The sequence below is a fragment of the Dinoponera quadriceps genome, unplaced genomic scaffold (assembly GCF_001313825.1).
Source record: "Dinoponera quadriceps isolate SergipeBrazil2010 unplaced genomic scaffold, ASM131382v1 scaffold5784, whole genome shotgun sequence".
Taxonomy (NCBI): domain Eukaryota; kingdom Metazoa; phylum Arthropoda; class Insecta; order Hymenoptera; family Formicidae; genus Dinoponera; species Dinoponera quadriceps.
The window spans coordinates 481,215-497,806 of record NW_014559724.1 but is presented as its reverse complement, the minus strand read 5'-3'; positions in this window follow the sequence as shown (position 1 = coordinate 497,806).

Genomic DNA, 16,592 nt, shown 5'->3' with positions numbered 1-16,592 from the left:
CCTTTTTTTTCTGCCTAATTTTATCGTTCTTCCATTTGTTTTAATGTCTATGTCAAAATTTCGAAATTAGTTAGCACGAAGCACGATAAATGTACTCCACTTTAATCAGTTTTCTGACAACTTCGTTTGAAGTCACTTGTATGACTTCTTGAATTTTTCCTTAACGTTTAATTCTTCTTGTGTGTGTGTTTAACTGCCATACAAATAGTATAAGTATATATACAATGTAAAGAGAGCCAGCGACAATCTTTTCTTTTCATTTTTACGCTGTAATTTGTAACTTCAAGTTTGCACATACGTCGGGGAATTTCTTCCGAAGTTCTATGGGTCCTGCGAAAGAAATTTATGCGCGTTCACGTATGCAGTTAGTAACACGGTACACAGTTTTGTAAATTTAAATGCGTACCACACATGACGAATGAACGGCGGTACGGTAATGTTCGCAAAAATATTCAGAAACCGCGACGGTGATGCCGCGCCCATGCGGCATCCTTTTTTCACTTCGTTGAAAGAAGATACGCGCAAACAATAAAGTAGGTTTCTTAACTTTTCCAAAGGTTTGACGCGAGAAATGAATATAGGTGAATTTTGTTCTTATCTATAGATAACTGGTTATATCAAACTCATTACCTTAAATTCAGCAACGTTTTCACTGATGACAAAATTAATACGACAAACAATATTTCAGCAGTGTGAATCTGTCACATATTCATTATATAAGGCAATTAAAATTGATAAATATACTTGTCAAGTAAATATAAGAAATAAACACTGTTAATTATATTAGTGAAAGAGTCACACACATTAATTTTGCACAAAGAGCCGAAGTGCGATGAAATTTGTATAAGGGCAAAGGCATTAATTGTTGCTTCGTCGTGCGGGGTTTATTTTTCAGCGGGGAAACATCGACGAGTGCTTTCGTCGGAGGATCGACTGGTGAGCGGCCGCTTAAAGCCACCCTCCCGCCCGGTAAGTACAGAGAGACGGGAGAGAAGACGAAGTGGGTGGTACGGTGTCTCTGAAACGGCCTGGAGATTAGCGTTAATTACAGAGTTGAGCCGTGCCGGGGTTGGGACGGGGCGCTAGGTATTTGTCACTCGGCACTGCTCTCGACTCCCGCTTCTCGTTCTGAATATTAATAACCCCGCCGGCCTTCGCGCCACCCCCGCTGCGTCCCGCGCCCCTTCGCTCCCGCGACACCCGATGAATTGCGCGGCAGACAACGCTACTCATTATGCTGACTGCTTGATTTCATCATCCTTGACGGCACGAAAAATTAATCGCCCCGCTATCGTGATCAAGAATAAGGATTTCCCGTTGGTATTAACAACGTCGTTCGCCTGAATGCCCGGCGTAGATCCTGAGTAAACCGCTTTATCAATACATTAACGAACTCGGTGTGCCCCTACCCGAAGCTTTCTCAAATCGTCTCCTCCAAAAATCCCACGTTACACCTCACGACGCGTTGTTGCGCGGCCGCGACGGGTGAAGTACTGAAACTATCAATCTTTTACACCTGTCGGGAAATTTGAACTCTTAAGGGTTGAAGCAACTCCTCCTTCTCTCCTTTAGAAATAACCGTTTTCTGAAAATTGAAGGGTCGCACTTCGACTACGGCGTTTCCTCCTCCTCCGACAAGCGATGTCGATCAATCGATATTGCCCACTCCCGCCCTTTCCGCGGTCGGTCCCTCGATGGCGGTCCCATTCCCGCGCAAAACGCTCAGATATTCAAAGTCGGGGAATAGTTTATTCATGGCCGGCTCCGAGAACTTAGAAAGATATTGGAAGCGCCCCGGGAGAGAGAGTAAAAGATGGAGGGAGAGAGAGAGAGAGAGAGAGAAAGAGGGATAAAGAGGTAGAGGGTGGAGGTCAGGGGAGTACCGGAGGTAGAGACGAGCCGCGGGAGTGAGAGGGCCCGAGTGACGGAGGAAGACGAGCGATATTGGTCGGACGGAAGTGTCCCCTCGGGAAAACGGGAGGAGCGTCGTCTCGTCCCCGATCCGATAAAGCGAAAGAGGAACCCCCCTGCGGCATCGTCGCCACCGCCGCTTTCCGGTACGGCCACGTGACAGCGAGTCCGCCAATAAAATTCAAATAAACTCCGACCGTGCATACTAAATTATCACATCTTCCATTACCCGGCCGCGTGTCCATCCCAGAACGACTTCTTCCTGGGGTCCTCGGGACACATTCGCACGCTCGCCGTGCGAAATTCCGATATTCCTCTGACTTCCGAAATGCGGGCAGGGGGAACGTGTGGCGCGGAAAGCCGGTGGATTCTACGCTTTTCCGTTTCGCCACGCCACCTTTTTTTTTTTTCTTTTCATTTCTCTTCGTCGGAATAGCGCAATGCGGCAGCGCGCTCGCAAATGTGTGGGTATTGGTTTAATTTCACTTCCGATGCAGGAGGAGGTTGCATCGAGGGTGCGGAGAGCGATATTCAAGAGTAGTTCGCGGCGACGTAACGCCTGCAATTTCTCAGGATCGATGTCACGTCATCGTAATCGTGTAAGCCATCTTGACGCCGATGGTTTTCTCCCTCTCTCTCTCTCTCTCTCTCTCTCTCTCTCTCATTAAAATGTGATACGTCGATGCATGAATACGAAAGAGTCTGATAGGAAATAAAGTCTGATAGGTCAGTGGAGCTTCACTATCGAAGTAGTTTATTTATTTATTATTTATTTATTTATTTTAAATTATTAAATTATTCCCTTGGTACATCAAATATAATTAATATTGATTATATAATTTTCAAACTTTGCAAACATTAAAATAAAAGGAAAGAGGAAAGAAATATAAGAAAAGGGAAAAGAAAAAAATTACGCAGTGACGCGGAAATTACATAAAGATTTACGTAATGGATTCTTTTCTAGCAAAGGTTTGTCTGTACGTAACGTAGAAAAATGGCATTTTCAAATTATACGTCGTACAGATTTATTAGCGGTCTTAGGAAAGCAATGATTACGTCAACTTGATAGTCATTATCACAACGGTGTCATCAATGGCACGTTCGATCTCTGCTGTAACCGGGCGTGACTCGTCCACGAGGGTCCGGCGGCGGTGATGGAGGGACGAGAAGGTCAGGTGGTCTTTCCCAGGAACGCCCCAGATTTCAACATTACTCAAGCAGGATCAACCTGCCAGGAAGGAGGCCATTGTTCGCTCTTACGCCTCAAGCTTTTCTTCCGCATCGGCGGTACGCCATCGTCGCCGGCTCGGTCATCGGCGTATGTAAGCACTTTTTGTTCTCGTTTCCAGCCGTGCGTCGAATATTTCGAATATTTCTGGCGTCGCCGAAAATTACGTCGGAAACACATCACATTGTTTGTGACATCGACACACTTGTAAAATGAGAAACGCGTGAGTTAATCGAAACAACTGCTCGAGTGTAATCTGTTGCGAGACGAGAACTCCATCCTGTCCCGAGGAGATTAATTCTCTGATGCTTGTTAACCCCACTCGAACACGAATTTGCTTCGTTTACCGTCGCGAGTACAGCGATACAATTAGCACCTCATAATTATCGAGCTTAATGTATTTCTTTCTTCGAATATAGACGTCTTAACGCGCACGATGGGAATCGTCTGAACGAAGTTTCCACGGTGGAAAACAATTAGTAGCCTAGCTCTTCGCCGCACCTCCCCCGCGTCAGCTTATCTACGCCTCGGCTATTAGTATAATCGCTGGAGGCTACGACCCTTAGCTACCCCCCTCGAGCCGTTCGCTTTAATTCTTACCAAGTTAAGGCCATCCCCAACGATCTGCACCACTTTGCACTTTGTTCAGCACCACGCCTACAGTATTTGAGCATTGAACATTGAACTGCTCTGCAGTTGTGGCAGTGTGAAGGGTGCAATTGCAGCGCGATAGAATCTCTCTCGGAGGATGACTCGCTATTTTTATCGTCTGCAAAGTTACTTTTCAACTTGCGAATGTACTATATCCTTCTAAATCGCAGAGACACGCATGGTGAGAAGACGTATTTTGAATTTAAAAAAATGAAGAATAAATGAAAACGAGAGATTAATAAGATATCTTGTACGTCGTAAAACAAGAATACTTGTCGCATGCACACACGCACGCGCGCGCGCGCGCTTTTAAAATAGCGCGTATATATTAATTTAAAAACTCGTCATTCTCGCATTTATCTCGCCACTTTACGTAATAATTCTCCGTGATATTAAGTTCTTTTTAATTAACTTATTTAATTAGACCATCTTCCCATCTCAGCGTGTGGGAATTGTATTCTCTCTCGTGAATTTAATTCTCGTAAGGGTTGAGAATGTCATCATTTCGTTTCGAAAACAACAGGCGCTTTCCTCTCATCCCCGCGAAAATCGACGAGGGAGAAAGAGAGAGAAAGAGAGACAGAGAGAGAGAGAGAGAGAGAGGGAGCCATTCGTTCCATTAATTCGTAAATACTCCGAAAAATCGACCACGAGTGGATTTTGCGTTTCATCACGCCGCCCACCTACCGCGCCGCTGCGAAATCCGCAATATTTCCGGAGGGTCGGCGACGGGGCGTTCTGTTTTTCGATACATCGGCAATAAACGTAACGTTCCGCCGCGTGTCTAATTGATTTGCAGCGCGCGCTGGAGGGTCGCGAGCGGGCGGGCGGGCGGGCGAACGAACGAGGGTGGCTTNNNNCACCCCCCCGCCCTCCACGGCTCGATTCACGGGGTAATAAATCGTGGCCTACCGGATACGGTATATACAGGGAATTTATGTTTACGGTAGCCATGCGCGTATTTACCACGGGGGCCGAGAAGAAAACCCTCCCTTTTACTATCGAGCCGGCAACGTGAAATCCGTCGCAGCTGTCGATTGATCCGGATTGCAGTGGTCGACAATCCGCTCGTGTCTCATTTCGCGAATGCGAAAATTTTGCTTTCGCCGAGAAGGACTTCTCTCTCTCTCTCTCTCTTTCGAATCGGGAGGGCCTAAGATCCGGCAAATGCAAAATATGTTCTGAAAGCATTTGCGGAAAGAAGGGATTAGCTCAGTCCGTAAAATACGACTGAAATTTAGTCGGATCTAGAGAAAGCCAGAGCTATGGGAGCTAAAAATTAGATACAGGGATAAAAAAAGTAGTTAAATTAATTAAATTTCAGTTGCATTGTATAGGCAGCTAAGTTTTTAGCTGTGAGAGCTAATTCTTCTTCCGTGTGATCGCTTCGTCAGATCCTCGACGAACTTTCGACGTTCTCGTCGTCGCTTACGCTCTCTTGATACATATTTCCACACCAATCGTCTTATTGCACGTCCTTCGTGGCTACACACATTCCGGGGAACATTGTTACGCGTCCGTGACGTCCTGACACGTAAAATACCACAGGTCTTACCTCGGGAGTAACTTTGTTTCGTGGCTGGCGTTCCGCGAGGCGCATCTTGTAACGAGAAGTGCGTTTAAATCGCCGCGTAAAGGATTTAATTCGTCAATTAGGGACCCTCTTCGAGAGCGTGCACGTCAGCCGGACGCCCGAAATTGGCCGTGTAACATGTGCGTATACGTAATCCGTGCCACGTGTCGGTCGCGATACACCGGNGGCAGCGGCACGAGGCGACGCGACGCCCGCCCCCTCCCCCCCCCCTCCCCCGCGTTTCTCGTGGCGTCCTTCGTACGTCCGCAAACCCACTTGAGCCTTCCGTCCGTTCGTTACTGATCATTCAGTGCCAATTTGTCCAGTTACCGAGATTAGAAAGCGACTTGAAAGCGATGCTAATTCGAGACCCGATTCTCTCTCTCTCTCTTTCTCTTTCTCTCTCGTCTCCCTCTCTTGCTCTGCTTTCTAATTTACGATTCACCCTCGCTGACCCCTGTACTTATTGCTTTATACCCCGCTTTATGCATTACCATAACGAACGTACCTGCCGGCCGATTTCTCCCTTTGAACGATAGCTATTTTTACGATACACGAAATAATGTATAAAGAATATTTCGATTCTAATATCTTCGATATTCTTAAATATCGCACACGTGAGCGAGTGAACACTCGTAACATTGATCGATTTATCAACTTGTGCCCGGTGTTGAGAAGTACCGGATATACGGACGATCTTTTTAACGTTTATCCGACAGAAATATAAGCCTGACGCGCGAAGTGCGAAGTACACGAGGCCGGAAGCAGAATTTTCACGCGTCGGAAGAGACTGACGAATATTTTCCGAACGAGCGTCCTCGATTGATTTGATTTTTTTTTTCCGCGCCCTTCCTTCGCACACAGATTGTCCTTCGAGCTTGATCCTTCCGCGGCATACTTCTCGCGGCTCTCGAGAGCGAGAGTAACGCGCTCACGCTAAAAAGGACATCGGTGGCTTGACATATGGCCGGCGAAATTGCCGGCGGGGTGGTAGTAACAATATTTACTGAAGGCTACGCCCAACCCCCGGTGTTTTGTTAAGACTGCGCACGGCGCGCCACCACAGGCCCCCGGGCCAAGGGTGTCACTTTACCCCGGTAATCCTCCCCGGTAATACTCTTTAGCGATCCGTGCCGCGATATTAAGTCCCTTACATCCAATTTCTATGGACTTACACCTTGCTCTCGAGAGGCGATTAGCATTTTGATTGTAGCCGCGCGCGCGAGAGAGAGTGCCGCCTTTGCCGTCACTTTTCGCCGATTCGCGGTCGACCTCGCAAAGTCGCGAGACTCCTCCAGCCGGAAGTAATCGCGCGATTCCCGCGGAATTACACCCAGGCTGATTTCCATTACATCGCCGTGTCGCGGGTAATTGAAATTTTCCAGCGGGATGGGACGCGCGAAGGGAGCGGAAGATCCTCTTACAGGATGTCTCTTACAGAAGACGTCCTGTCCTCTATTCTAGAGAACTATTAACATCCGTTTCTCCGTTTAATGCGCTTTGCACGTCAATTGGAGGGTGAAATCCTGGAGTCGCTTTTCTTCCACGTCGTTGAAAAGTCAAATTACTAGGACTTTATTTATCGAGTAATTTGTATTCGAGCTTTGCAGAATTAAAAGTCCAGCCTTCATCTCTTTCTCCCTCTCCCCCTCCCCCCTCTCTCTCTCTCTCTCTCTCTCTGTGTAATGGAAACTCTTATAATAAATACAGCGACGAGGAACTTTTAGATTAAAATTTATGTGACGGAAGATATAAGATACAATGCAAATTACTCAAGAGAGAAAGAATTTTTCACTTGTAACGCGTCCCGTACTTCGTACTATCGTCTAAAAGCACTGTTCTTTAACGTACTTCGCAAAACCAGCCCTCATCATATCAGAAGAGTAGCTTTACCCTTTCATGCATGTAACCTCATTGCGATTTGTCGCTCTCTTATCGCCAATCGTAATTACATAGTCGCGGGGTGAGAGGCGACTCTCATATTTCTGAGTCATTCCGCGTACAAATGATGCACGACACGAGGCGCGAGGAGGATCTCGAACAACGTATAACCGAGGAAACGAAATATCATAAGCGAGAGTAGCAGCGATTTTCATTCCGCGAGCCGTATGCCCAGCGGAATCGCGTGTAATCGGCACACGCGCGGCACGCACGCACGCACGAAAATTAGGGTCGCGCGTGAGCCTCGCGAATCGGTCTGAAGGGTGAGTGATACGATATGTATTTGCCTTTGAGCTCGGCAATCACGTCGGGGGTGGTCCAAGCCGACCGGCTCGGGATTAGCGAGATCATAATCAGCCAATCACTGGCGGGGTGGCAAATATGCCGGCGAGGTGTCAAATGTCAGCTCCTGCGGGACCGAGGGATCCGAATTGATTTCTTCCGCGGATATACGCGGTACATGCGAGTCCTGCGCCCGAGAGAACACGACTCTAATGAGATTTGAGTTTTCGGAAGCAGCCCGAATTAAATTCGATCGAATAGCTCGAACTCACGGCTCGCGTTTCAGGCCGACGATTTGTGGATTCAGCGCGGCCACGTATGAGATTTTGTTGGAAATGCACGGTAAAAAATGTCGTGTTAAATTTAACACATTTCACGTGTCCCAAACGGTTCGCTCAAATATTCGTGTTAATTTAACGCGAGGTGTTGAAAAGTAACAATATTTACAGAAGGCTACGCCAACCCTCGGTAACCCAAATATTATGTTAAAAATGAACACAAAATTATCATGTCAATTGACACTCAAGTATAAAGTGTTATTTTAACACTTACACTTCAACACTTAGATGTTGAATATCGATGCACAAAATATTGAGATAACATAAACGTAATATGACAAATTAACACACAAATTAATAGACTGGTATAGTTATAGGATAGGTTGTGTGAAAAATTTAACATACAAATTTGAGCAGGGACCGATTTTAACACAAGTACAAAATGTTTTTTACTGTGTAAATTGTGAAATTTCCGAGAATAAATTGGATCTGTAGCAATTGCAGTGCCGGTTTAAACATTTCGAGTCAGCGTTCGTTAAAATAACACAGAGTATAAGATTGAATACCGGCTAAAGATTGTTCTACGACTAAAATTGTCAGGATAAAAAACACAGTGAAATATCTCCGAATGCGTGTGTCGGTGTCCGAGAAGTATCATATCATCGCAGCTAGATGGATACTATTGCGGATTGGTTCGTGTAAAAACTCCCGAGCAAGCACAGGTCACGTTTTGCAAACGTGGATGGCCGCCCGAGTTAAGCGTCGCTTCTCAGTTTGTGGAAGGCTAAGTGCACGGAAGCGGATGCGAAGACAAAGTGGCTTCGCGGGATGCTATTCTAACACTACAAAGCGCCGCCGACTCGGGCTAATGTGTGTTACACGAAAGATTCGTGGTGCTGTATCTCCGTGCTCTTCAATCTTGTGCTACTTTCTTTCTCCAATGCATCCACCTCCGTCGCATTGCGCTACATGGAATATGCATGCTTTCATCGTTATAATATTCGTAAAAGTAAATGAAAAAATCCGTAAAAATCTTCCGAGATTACATCGCGCGGCAATGAGAATGCGCAATTCCGCGTCGCGACACAATCTTATCGGCGAGGCGCGTCACCCGGTCATTCTCGAAATGTTTCACCCGTATCGCCGTGCCGGAAGAGATAATTTCGCCGATACGCTCGCGAATCCAAGCTCGACAAATCGTTCGCGTTCCGCGAAGACTCTCCTGGACGGGCGTCACGTGGAGAGAAGAAAGCGGCCGCGAGCTTTCCACGAACTGCGTTTCCGCCGGCAGAAGTGGTGGCGCGCGAGGTAGGAGCCGCGAGGACCGGTGCTGAGTGCAGCAACGTGAGAGTTCGCGCGAGCTCGTCGGCCGCGCTGGAGAAAGAGAGAGAGAGAGAGAGATAGACAAAGGGAAAAAATTAGATCAGTCATTAAGCGGAGAACGATTTAATGAAGATGACCTCATACTCTCCGCGGCGGAGTTGTACGGCCGTCTAAGCGGATTCTCACGTCAATCGCTGGCCGCGAGTCAAGTGGCGAGAATTGTCGGCAATTGTTTCCGAAATCCCGCGCAGATGCTCTCGGCAGTGCCGCGCGCGAATGCTCTCGCCGCTTCCCCCGGCGTATTGTACGTGTGTTCACGCTCGCCCGCCCGCGCGAAAGAGGCGCGGGGGTGGAGCGGCGGGAGAGCCGCCGCCGCCGCCGCGCCGATCCTGATGATGTGTGAATCACTCGGCACAATTACGGCAATTACCGGACCGGTCGCAAGTCAGCACACTATCCGCGTACGCGGCCACTTCGCCGTTTCCCACGCCCTCTTCCATTCACGCTTCGCGCAAATCTTGCGCGGAGGGCTCCGCACCGCTCGGCGTACCACGGCGGGGAAGATCGACGGACTCTCGGTGTGGTCGACTTGGAAATTCGACGACGACGACTTCCTAAGCGCGCCGAGGGGATTCTCCGCGAGGAGAAGTGAAACGCGATGCTGCTCCGTTGGTGTTTTATATCTTGCTAATTAGCGAGAGAATGGATTCAAAGGAAGAGAGAGAGAGAGAGATACATTTCAAGGCACATCTCCTTAAGCGCAATGTAAAATATACAATCAAATGGTAGATTTTATGCGTAATATAATTGTGTTCTATGTATTATGAATCATATGTAATTTTGCCTAAGCAGATAGCACGTGTGCAGATCGATTATACAATAAAGGATACCATGTGCTGGGTACAGAGATAATAAAATCAGCGTGTAACCAAAAGAGAGGAAGCGTAAATTAATGGTGTCTGCGATGCGGAAGCGTCATTTTTAAGATAGCGCTAAACATACCGAAGACATATATCAAAGAGTTACAGACGCGGATTCCCTTTTTGTTTGAATAATACTGCGGTAAGTATCGAGAATTAATCAGCATCCACGAAAGGAAGCCGGATGGCTCGCCGAGACGACGTTGCGAGGTATCTCGTCGGCGAATCGCCGAATTATTTCCGGCGCGCGAAGTTGCCGATGCGGAGACCGGAACGCGGGGAGGGGAGGGGAGCCTCCACGTCCGGTCATCAACGTGCCGGGCAGCGGAAGGGTTCGTGATAAAAGCGCTGTCGGTAAGCTGCGAAGCATAGTTGCAGGTCCAGAGCTCTCTCTCTCTTTCTCTCCGGGACGAGAGAGAGAGAGAGAGAGAGAGAGAGCGCTATTGTGGCGAACCACCGTGAAATATCCGCGCGGCGCGGTGCGCCTCGCAAGAGGGTTGATAAGGCTATCGTGCACACCGCCGCCCCGCGTGCGTTTAGCATACATTTGAATAATGGGCAGGCCGGTAATCCTTTAAACCGGTGTGCCCTCGTCCCGTAACTAGGTATCCTTTCATCTCTCCGCTCCCGAGCTCGTCCGAGACTACCCCTCCCTTCCCGCGCCCTCCATCCAGCTCCTGCACCCATCCGCTCCCTCCAGGCTGACTGGCGAGGTTCGTCCTCCTCTTTCTTCTCCTCCTCGTCCTCTTCCACCAAGCTTTCCACCCTTCCACCCCTCCCCTTTCTCTCTTCCTCTCTCTCGCTCTCTCTTTCTCTCTCTCTGCCAACGTTTAAAGATATTTCGTTAAAATAACAGTCTCGGCTCGAGTCGGTGGTCTCTCCCTCCGCTCGCCCTGCCGCCCTTACCGGATGGCCGCGGCAGATAGGGGGTGGCATTTGCAATGCAGAGGTTAAATGGCTGCGGGGCTCGGTCTCTCGGATAGTCCGGGAAACGGGGTTGGGACGCGAAGGGACCCGCACAGCGCACTGCACAGACTCGATTGGTTTTTTACTTGCCGCTCTCTCCGGCGGCGCGGGTCCTTTCACCCCCGCCCCATCTCACTCACTCACTCACTCGCTCTCTCTCTCTCTCTCTTCTTCTCATACTCTCTCCCTCTTTCTCGTTTTCTCCCCGGACTCGGCGGTCTCGCCTCGCTTTTCGCGATCCCGCGCGCTTTTCGTATCCGGTCTCTCCCTCCGGTTGCGCTCCTCCTCGCAATCCTCCCGTCCTTTGCCGGCTCGTCGGGGGCGCGAGTCGAGGAAAAAGAGCAAACGAGGGGAGAGCGCGGGGACCGCGCGAGATTAAACATTTATTTAAATGGCAGCCGTTTCTGAGCGCGACTAGCACGCACACCGCCGCCGCCGTGCGATACGGGCATTTAATACACGCTCGTTGCGTGTGCCCGCGTGTGCGGGGGCGCAGGCGCGGAGAAAAGCGCGGGAGAGGGGGGCTTAATCGGGCGCGGGTGGACGATCCCGTGCGTGTCCGTGTGGGTGGGCGCGCACGGGCGTGCATGTTACGAGTACACGTGAGAGAGGTAGGAGATTAGTCTGGTGGTTTTCAATCCCATTTTCATCGCGCTCCCGCCGCCGGGGGGGTGGCGATATTGTCGGAGCCTCGCGGCCGCCCCCGCTCCCCGTCCACCCATGAGCTTGCATATGATAAGAGGATAAATCAAAGGTGAAGGGTGGCGGCTACATTGCGGGGGTGCGCCGGAATTCGCGCTCTCTGCTAGCTCGCTGCCGCCGACGCTGCGGAAGCCCGCGCGCTCCGTGCGCTTTATACCTTCAAGGTTTTACCGTCATTTTTATCATGCGGCTGATTGTATCATTCGAGAGAGAGAGAGAGAGAGAGAGAGAGAGGGACACAGCGGCGGTATATACGCTGTGGATACGCTGTTATTTACAATCGCAGCCGTCAGTTGCGTGAAATAAATAGAAAAAACAACGGGATGAAGAATCGACACGCCGGCGGAAAACATTTCGTACTGGTGTCGCAATCGGCCCTCGTTAAAACTTTCCTGTGAAATTTGTAACATACCCGCGTGTTGATTTAACATATTGTTTTTATGTTATTGCGTTTTTATGTTATCCCAATATTTTGTGTGGAATCGATATTTGGCAGAATGTAGATGTTAAAGTAACACATTTTACACTTCAATGTCGATTAATATATTAATTTTGTGTTAATTTTTTACATAATATTTGTGTCACTCTTCAACATATTCACCTTGTGTTACAATTAACGTAAAAGTTTGCGCGGAACACGAAACGTGTGAAATTAAATACGAAATTTCCTACTGTGCGGGAGCGTGTTTAATCCTTACGTTGTGTTTATACAATTATAATTTTGGTTATAATTTATAATTGAATTTAATCTGTAATTAAACTGTTACAATTTATCGTTATAATCTCTTCGGCAATTATCATTTTTCTTCGCGTATTCGTCGCACGCTTCTTCTTATTTTTGTCCAAGCAAGTTGCGAAACCCTTCGAAAAGTCCTTTGTCCGCGGCGACGGTGAGTTAATCAGTGCAGCAGTGCGGCTGACATATCGAAATCTCCATTTGATTAATTCCCAATGACGATGAATTTGTTTACCTGCAGTTAATACAACTGGAGTAATACCGCTCGTGTTTGTAATGTCTGAACGTTTGGTCGGGTCCTCGCTCGTTTGATCTCTGATAACGATCATCCGTGATGAGCTTATCGGTAGAAAATATAAATAGTGTAACGCGACTCGTATTTGTAATATCCCGAGCGCTCGACGTTAGACCTGCGCTTGATCGATCTCCGATCTCCCTCGATCTACCGTGAGTTTATCCGCAGTGAGTATAAACGGTGTAATACACTCTCTTTTATTCGCGCGTCTCTGACGTTCAGTAATAATTAACTTTATCGGACAGCGCGGTTATAAAACAGCTGGAAATTTAATTAAATTGTGACGTTCAAACGCACTCGCGATAAAGCTTCTTGTAGTTCGCGACAAGTGTGACAGCGCACGCACCGCGGATTATTTCTCGGGAGGATGCATTGATGACGCGCGCTAAAGCGCGATCCGACACGCCACTTTCACAGCGGAACATCCACGCTTCACGGTACTGAAACTGATAATTAAATGAGCTATGGAAATCGCGGCCGCGGCCGCGGTTAAGTCCGAGCATAAATCTTCGCTACCGCTATCCTAGCGCCATGAGCTCATCGCCGTGATCAATGAGCCGGTGGTCATCAGATCCTGTTTATCATGGAATCAGCTAGTGGCCAGCGTCACTCCGGGACCGATCCGCTCGGAAATTGTTCCATCGGTTAATTAGCGTCCACAAGCGTGCGAGAGAGTGTGCAGATTTTACACGATTGTCCTCGAGAAGAAAGGAGGAGGGAGGGAGAAAAAGAGAGAGAGAGAGAGAGAGAGAAATCATGCCTCTTCCCTCCCCAAATTTCATCGTTTATTCCGTACATGAATGAGGATCGCTCTAAACACGGGTATAAAAAACAATAGCAGCTGCCGCTCTGGAGACATTCTTTTATTTATTAAGATAAAAATTATTAAGTCACACACACCCCCATGCCGAAACTACACGTCGGCGTCGCAAACTTGGCGCTAACCAACCGCTATTATCCGCGAGTTACGCAATACAAATTACTCGACTTGTCATCGCCGAGTGATCGTTTCTTATCAATGGCGCGTCAAGCCCCCCGACGACGCAAATAATTAACGCGAACCTTGGCAGGGGCCAGGCTCATTTCCCCGCCGGCAATTTTGTCGCGTTTTACCGCGCCTATATCCGTAATTACCGCTCGCGCTCGCGGTAATTAATACCTCCTCACGTGGGATCATTAAATCGCGCCCGATATCCCAGCCAGCACCGCGGCCATCGCCTAATTAGTCGCGTACGTACGCGCGCTTACGTACGATCAGATTTTAAACAATTAGCCGCGGGGGTGGCGGCCGCGTGTGTACACACACAAACACACACCCATCCTCCCTAGGGAGCGGTCGCGCCCATCTCTTCGGCTTCTGCCAACGATCCCAGGAGACGCGCGTGACTCCTCTCCACGTGGACTTAATACAGCCCGCATGCACCACCACGTGCGGTGCCGACGACGACGACGGTGCTTTATGCGCCCTCCTCCGCCTCCCCCGTCCTTCGCCTGCCATTACACCCCCATGGCAAGCGCGGGGTCTCTCCGAAGGCTACGCTTACGTATACGTATGCGGAACAAATATCCTTGGACGAACTGCCTGCGAACACGCCAGCGGTGCCAAGCTGGTCCAATTCGATTCAATTCCGCCGCTTGTCTTCTCCTTCCCCACCCTCTCCCGCCTCTCTCGCTCCTCCGTTCGCTCTCCCGTTTTTTTTTCCTCCCCCCCCTCCCCCTCTCTCTTTCTCTCTCTCCCGACCTGCACGATCCAGTTAGTCCCCGGAGGACGATAGATCCTCGGTTGACTTCGCCCGGGGCGGTTTCTCTCAACTCTATCTACGGCTTCTCTTTTTTCTTCCTTTCTTCCTTGTTCCTCCGTCCTTCCCCCCCGCCCCCGTCCCCCTTTTCGCCCGCGCCGGGCGGAATGGGAGGGGCAGGGGGGTCAATCATCGTCGACCTCGACTCGACTCGAGCATGATTATTTGGGACATCCTAGCTCGCCGAGAAATGGGTCCGCGTTGACATGAAGTTCGGATTACTCCACGTTCGCTTCCAGTTTGCCGATATGAACGTTTCCGGGGCGCTCTTGAACTGTGTTTCTAACCCGGGGGATATCGCGGTGCATTTATCAGCCGCTGACGAAAATACCGAAATAATGATTGAGAATATGATGTCAGGGTAAAATAAATGAATGAAGTGAAAAGAACGATTGATCTTCAAGGACGAATATCGGACTCGTCGTTCGCGGAGAATCTTGCCGATTATTTCGCCGGGAGAATTCGGATTGCATGTTCATCCGTGGTACCGCAGAGTCTGCGGTTTGGCTTTCAACGGCCTGATATTTGATAAAGTTTCTCGGTAGAGATACGGAGTCTAATATATTTGGACTCAAATGATGTTTCGCGACTATGGCTATGACGCGTCATAATTCCCGATGACTATCGCGCACCGCAGACCGGCGATTAAAAATCGCCGTTACTTCAGCGTCAACCGTACCCTGACTCTCTCTCTCTCTCTCGTTTGCTTTATAGGTGGATATACTCCGGTTAATAACCTTTTCTTCGTCGATCGAGAGAACGAGAGGGAAGAAGTCTCGTGAAGGGAGGAGAGGAAAAAAGAGCGGACGGACGGCGCGGCAAGATTTTCCTCTAATAGCGGGAAAAAGCCGGGCGATTACGAATTCACGAATTCGCGTCGGTCGGTGTAACGAATGGCGCGTATACACGAGAGAGAGGGAGAACGGCGCATGCATCGCCGATAATTCAATTGCCGGACTACGCTACGGACGCAATTGTCTGCGGGCCCGCAGCTGGAAGCGTGTTTCGCCTGGTATAACCGGTGACCAGTCCCATCAATCCTTTCGGCAACATAGCTCGTAGGAGGCTCGCGCGCGCCTCCGCCGGTTTGTGTTCACCGCTCAACCGGGTCCCCGGTGTCTCGTACATCCTGGTCAGTTAATAACCGTGGTCGGGATCCGCGGTCCACGGCGCCCGTTACTGACCGACCGTTGCTGACCACCGTGTCTGGTTGGGTTTTCGGCCGAATTATGGAAACACCGCCGTTATGCGATGCGGCGGCCGATGATACCGGCGGGGCCGTCTCTCGTTCCTCGTTTTAATTAAGTGCCCCGCCCGAGAGCAAGATATCGTCCGCTCTCGTTACCCGGATATACCCGGAGCTCGGCCCCGGCGTCGCCGCCACCCCGGATTCCAAAGCCGAGGAACGTCGCTCGTTCGTAGCAGCTCAGACTCGAGAAAAGAATCCCGCTCCCGAGCTGCACGGGGCTTGTACTCCTCCGGATTTTCCCTCGCGCCCGATTTATTGGATTTCGCCCTGGAATGTTACTCTTCCGTTCCGGCTCAGTCAAGAACAATTGCTCTCATTATAATATTATTAAGAAATAACGTCATATATATGTGTACGTATTTAATTAGGATATACATTTTATATATGGGATTTTTGCATAATTTATAGACGAAAGATTATACACCGAGTGAATATTAAACGTCGCACTTTTATTATGGTCACAGCAGTGACGTTTGCAGGGAGACGCATAGGGTTGATTAAGTAGCAATGAGCATAGAAGAAAGAAGCAGCATATTTTAGACCCGTGACAGCGGATGTTTTCCCCGTGCGAGCAACAGCGTTCGTGAGTTTTAAACGAAGATTCCGAGTGGATCTATTGTCCCGTCCATTCTTTGCTCGGCGAACGTATGTCAGTGGATGTATGTCTGCTTTCTTATACTCTCGGAGCACGCTCCAATTTGTGGCCCGAGACATGTCTGTTTTACGAGCGGACATACA